This window comes from Rousettus aegyptiacus, unplaced genomic scaffold (assembly GCF_014176215.1).
Source record: "Rousettus aegyptiacus isolate mRouAeg1 unplaced genomic scaffold, mRouAeg1.p scaffold_m13_p_9, whole genome shotgun sequence".
Lineage (NCBI taxonomy): Eukaryota > Metazoa > Chordata > Mammalia > Chiroptera > Pteropodidae > Rousettus > Rousettus aegyptiacus.
This window is the reverse complement of record NW_023416312.1, coordinates 94572682-94579012: the sequence shown is the minus strand read 5'-3', so window position 1 is coordinate 94579012 and position 6331 is coordinate 94572682. Positions and strand designations below refer to the sequence as shown.

Below are 6331 nucleotides of genomic sequence, written 5' to 3'. Positions count from 1 at the left end.
AGCTACAGCAACATTAGCTACCATTTATCTAGTGCTTCGCACATGCTAGACACACTTTCTTAATTAATCATCACAACAACCTTGGGATACTAGTATTATTATCTCAATTTTGTGCATGAAGAATTGGAGGCCCATTAAGCCGAAGTGACTTGTCCGAAATCACATAGCAGCTAAGTGGCACAGATGCAGTTTGCATCTAGGTCTGTCTGACTCCAGAGCCTCTTAATCACTATGATTTATGGTCTTTCAACAAGAGTGTTGGCTCTTTATATTTTCAAAACCAAAATCAATAAAATTCAAGAATCCAGTGAGCAAAACCAGTTCAAAACTGGTCATGATATGCGGTGGGACACCATAAAAAAAATTACTAGATCATGGGTTAGGAGATGTTCTCTGATTGATTACAATGACGTCAAGATTTGGCAAACACTGAGAATGGAAAAAAGCCACTTTAATTGTGGCTAATGGAGTCCCACGACTTCTTACCTGGTTCTGCCATTCCAGGTTCCTCTTATCTGGGCCCATTTTTCCCTGAAGCTGAAAGTTTAGTTTCATTCAGTTTCTAGACTGATCTTCATGATAGAAGAAAGACAATGTGTCTGCCCCTCTCTCCACCCCCTCCGGGGGAGAATTTGGTCTCATTCCCAGCACTGACTGCTGAGCCCCTTTTGGCTGCTCTGCCTCCATGTGTGAAGTACAGATCTTTCCACCCAATGAACTCCAGTTCCCTGGGTTTCCCCCCTGCTGCCAGGTGCTCTGCCTGGTCTTACTGAACTGCTACTGCAAAAACTGCAGCCACAGCCCTAACTCCTGCCCAGGGGTGGCGAGCAGAGAGTGGGCTAACTCTCCTGCCTGGCTTTTGTCAGGCCTTTCTCTATAATCAGCTAAGTTCCTGGGTGAGGGCCACAGATGGACATCCTAAATGTTCACTGGCTTAACTTCTAGGTTTCCGTCTACTACATTCCTCCTGCCTGAAGAAACCCAAGCTGCCTCCTCCGAACCCCCAGTGCCAAACACTGGAGACTGGGCTTCACGCCTGTGGCATCCATTCACAGCTGATACCTGCACCAGGTCTTTTTCCCCAACCTCTGTCTTATTGTAAAGGACAAATACCTGATTGGGTTCCAAATCCCTCCTTCTTTCACACATTCCTGATACATTTAGTTATAAGATCAAAGAATTAAACTGTATAACAGTGGAAGAATATGAGGATTAAAGGATTTTAGTACTGGAAGGGAGTTCAGAGACTTTCTTCTTCAAGCTAGACATTATTATAGATGGCCAAACTGAGGTCACGCAGATGCCTCAGGCAAAGACGCCTAAGAACTGGCCATCCTGCAGCACCAGGATTGTGATGGCTAGAGAGCTGACTTCAATCGTCTCAGTCCCCTTCCCTGAGCAGAGTGAGTTTGCATCTCACAATTGGAGCACTTACTAACTTGATTTCACATCAGTTATATTAATAATCGGTTCTGATGAGGTCAACATTTGAGCAGGCTGCCTGGATAAGATAAATAGAAAGAAAGGGCCAAGCCATGTGGTCTGCCTTGTGTAAATTGCTCTCTCTCAGAAAGTCAGGCGGTCAGGACAGATTAAGCAAGATGCGGTGTACAGTTAATATAAGGGCTGCTCAAAGCGATGGGCAAATGACTTTGAAGCAAATTTTGCCAATAGGAAAGCAAGACAATCTTGGTGTGGGAGAGGGCCTATGGCATTTAGAAAAGCAAATAGGAAATGGATTTTGACAAGTAAAAGGTAGCACAACTGTTTTAAAATTCAGTCAGATAAAGATTTATTACCTCTGTGAGGTAAATACTGGCGAGACAATAACCAGTGCTCTGCAGTCCTGTTTCACTATGTAAAAAAATCAGGTTTCATAGTTACACTGCTTGGGCTCAAACCCTGGCTTGAGAACGGGATTAAACTCTCTGAGCCTTGTTGTTCTCCTCTTCAAAGCAGGGATGATGATGATGATGATGATGATGATGATAATGCAAGATAAGTTACCAGGATTAAATTAACTAATAGATGTAGGTGCCTAACATGTCACTGCATGTCAGAGCTCTATGCCTAAATGATAGCTAATGTTGTCTGGGCAAACCTAGACCAAGTATATCTAGATTCCTTTTCAAGCCAAAGGCAGGACAATATCCCACAGTACTAGAAAGATAACAGACCCTCCAGGCCAATATTAATTACATCAAAGATGATCAAAAGTACACTCTCCACTTGGACCCTGCCCTCCTGGTCATATTCCCACACCAACGGCAAATGAAACTTTAACCTTTTCACACTAATCTTGTTTGTGGTGTTTGAGGCAGGCAATATAGAATACTTTTAAGAATATTCCAAGCTTGAGTGCCACCTTCACTACTTATTAATTATAAGTGGGAAATACACTTGAATACATATCTAATATAACAAGAGCTCCATTCTTCAGTTGGCATGGTTAATTTGAAAACAGGAAGTGAAAACACATTGGCTGCTGGAAAGCATCATATTTGTAAGGGAGCCCTAATAAGTAGTGTGGTGTGGGCAGGTAGTGGTGTGCTCCATCATAACCTCTTCCACAGATGTGTTGTGCTGGTTTCAGCCTATCAGTAACAAACTTGTCTGGACCAGCCCTCGTGGTTCTTATTATGACTGCAAAATCCTCTTTAGAAATAACCTTCAGAAAACTTTGGGGGAGAAAAGGTTGATTACTTACAGGATCTGGAAATTACATGGCATAGCCAGGGCCACACGCGAAGTCGAGGTTGAGGGGAGAAAGAGAGCGTGAGGCCCAGTGTTTCTCATGGGCTCATTATGGGTGAATACAAAACAAAAGAGCTGGAATTTAAAATATGGAAAGAGAGAAAAACAAGTAGGCCAAAAAGTCACAGTTAATGAAATCACCTAAGATCTGTGAAAACAAAAGGTAGAGCTGGTGGCTGCAGGGCAGGGGGAGGGAGGAGAATGGTGGCCTGATTCATTATCTCGTTGTGTGGATGGAATGTGTTTTTGAGATAGCCATCTTTGAAGTTAGATGCCTCTTTGTAATGCATTCCTCTTTGTAATGGGTGCCTCTTAGCAAAGGATGCCCAGACAATCAAAGCTTAAGTCAGTCATTTGCATTATAAAAAAACTGGCAGGGCTTAAGCCACAACAGGCCAGAAACAAGTAATTTTGCAACGTCCAGCTCTGTCTTCTCAAGATGAAGTACTGTAATTCTTTTGGGGTTGCCTGGTGCAGGTTTGATGCACACCCCTTAACCAAGCACTGTGTGTGTGTGAGAGAGTGTGAGTGTGTGTGTCTGTGTGTGTGCGTGGAATGATTTGTGTTGATTACCCCAGGTCTGAGGCACATGACCAGCTCCTCAAGCTTCATGCAGACTAGTAGATTAAGAGTGGATCAACAATCAAATCTCAGGGCTCTTTCTGGTAAAAGAAAGAATGGATCATGGGGAAGCAAACAATACATGTCCACCTTGAGAAGGTGGAGATGTGAGTGAATAATGCCCCTCTCTTGTCCTCCAAAATGTCCACATCTTAATCCCTGGAGTTTGTGAATGTGGCACATTACATGTCGAAGGGAATTTGTAGGTGTGATTAAATTAAAAATCCTGAGATAGCTTATCCTGGATTATCCAGGTTGGCCTAACGTAATCATGAATGTTCTTAGAAATGGAAGAGGGGAAAAAGAAGACAGAGCGATGCAATATGGGAACTCGACTCTCCTTTGCTGGCTTTGATAGTGGAGGAAGGGAGCCGCGAGACAAAGAATGCAGGGCAGCGTCTAGAAGCTGAAGAAGTTAAGGAGATGAATTCTCCCCCAGAGCCTCTGGAAGGACCCTGTTGACATTTTGGCTTCAATGTAATAAGCCCGTTGATCTCTAGAACTGTAAGATAATAAATTTGTATTGTTTAAGCGATTGTGTTTGCGGTGATATGTTACAACAGCAATAGGAAACTAACATACTGTTGTGGTGTAGTCAAATTTAAGACCCACGGAGCCAATTAAGATTAATTATGAGCCTTTATTAGCCGGCCAGTGACTGACTCTCCTCACAAGAGAATCAGCCCCGAGCCTTTAGAAGGAATAGCTTAAAAAGTCCCAAAACTCCCTCTAGCCAAGCAAGCAGGTTTACAGAAGCGGAGGCTAGCTATTAACATATCTTTACACAGGAAAACTACACCCTTAACATTAGCATATTTTTGCACAGAATATCTCCTAGAACTACACCCTGTTTAACATTAAACAACGGAAGTAGAAGTTGGCCATTTGAAAATTTTCCGACCTTAACAATACCATCCTACTATTTACTGATACTATAGTGAAGAAACTACTTGTTATCTGTGAAGCCAGGGCACCTTAAAGTTTAGGTGCATATTGTGTGTGAGACCACCACGGAGAAGGGCCAGTCTCGGTCCTCTGAGTTCAGAGCTGAAGCAGGGTAGAGGCCCAAAACCTAAAGCCCATCCAGACCCCGTAAAGGCAATTTGGTTCTTCAGTCACTTTAAAGTTTCTCATAGGTTCCAATGGGTTTGCTCTAGTCAAGCAGGATGCTTCATAGGGTTTCCAAGTCGAGCCTTACTTAGGAGGTAGAAGCTCCTAGCTGACCTACAGAGACCCGAGAGGACAGGTTTCTATGCCTCTCAGGGACGTTTCACAACAAGCTCAAAGATCAGAAAGTTCTCCACATCAGCGTCACTCAAGAGGAAGATTCTGATAAACAATGCATGTTTCCACACCAGGAAATAGGTACAGGAAATTACGGAAGCTACAAAAAGACCTCATTTATATACAAAGTTAAAAGGGAAAAAAATCAAATCCAAAAATGTACCGAAAAGGTAAAGACAGAAAATGAATTGAAACAAACAAGAACAAGTCAATTTAAGATTCATTAAATATTCGTTCATGTCATTGCAGGAATTTGAAGCTGACTGCATTAAAATATTTCTAATCTTTGAAGTGCCTTGGGTTTCCAGAAAAATTTAGGTTTACGTTGACATGAATCCTATTTTCCTAGCAGACATTTTACCTAGCAAAAAAAAAAATTCTTTATTTGGGAGAGAGAAATCTCATTCTCAGAAGGATGAGAACGGGGCCGCACGGCCCACTGCACTGTAAGTATGCTGGAGAAATGGGGCCTGAGCAGGGCTCTCTGGCTCTGCCAGCTGAACAAGTGGCAGAAATGACACGCTTGATTTCCTCAGGGAAAGCAGGAACTGACTTCTAAAATCCCTCCCTGTCAGCAGGAGGTGAGCCGCAGCCGATGCAGCACATCTAGCAGTGCCTTATGGTGCCATGGGAAAAGATGGGTTTTGAGCCAGCGGGCAAAGGAGAGGGCACAGTTCATACCACCATGCACAGCTGTTGGCATTCCAGGTCAGTTACCCACTTCCCACCCCCTAGGAGAGACTCATGTGGGAGTTGCCAAGGCCTGCAAGCTCCACAATGGGGGGACTTCAAATGTGTTTGAGGCCAAAAAAAAAAAGTTATGTGCGACGAACAGCCATACAAGCTACAGCTGGAGAAATATCACTGCCCCATAGAAAGGAAACTAACAACCTTTGTTTCCCAAGCAATTGGGAATTTACTATAACACCTTGGTTTTAGAGTCAAATCCGAAGCAATTTAGTCATTACTGAAAGCCTAGTTCTCAGACCAGCAGTGTTGTCATTATCTGAGAAGTTGATAGAAATGCTAAATCTCAGACCTCACAACAGACCTGCTGGATCAGAATCTGCATTTCAACTAGATACTTAGATGATTCATATGCAAAATGGAGCAAGAGAAGAACTAAGCAGATCTATTTTCCTCTTGGACTAGGTGGGGAAACAAAGGCCCAGAGGGAGGAAGGGACCCGCTCAACACAACTAAAATAGTTTTTTAATAGTCAGGATTAGAACTCGGGTCCCATGTTTTTAGGGTACTAAACATTCTTTTTATTCTTCTTGTTTCCAAACTTTTTTTTAAATTGCATTTGATCATTTTAAAAGGGAATTATTTCTGTTTTACGGCCATACCACCCTGAACATGCCCGATCTCATCTGATCTCGGAAGCTAAGCAGGGTCAGGCCTGGTTAGTACTTGGATTGGAGACTACCTAGGAATATCGGGTGCTTTAGGCATTAAAAAAATAAATAAATAAAAGAGAATTTTTCTAGGATATAGTAGAAATGACCTTACCTTGGCAATGAAAACTCTGAAGTCAATGGAACTTTTCCTAATGATTCAGTGTCCCTATCCATGTTAGACTATGCTGTTTTTGCAGGTCCCGTCACTCTGTGACTACTAGCCACAGTATGTATCTTAGTATAGTGATGAGGTGCCTGGGTTTTGCTGTCCT

General features: G+C 42.7%; 1 pseudogene; it reads left to right on the top strand.

Moving 5' to 3' along the window:
- The first annotated feature begins 5994 nt into the window (after positions 1-5994).
- Positions 5995-6113, top strand: LOC118608248 (annotated as a pseudogene).
- The last annotated feature ends 218 nt before the right edge of the window (positions 6114-6331 follow it).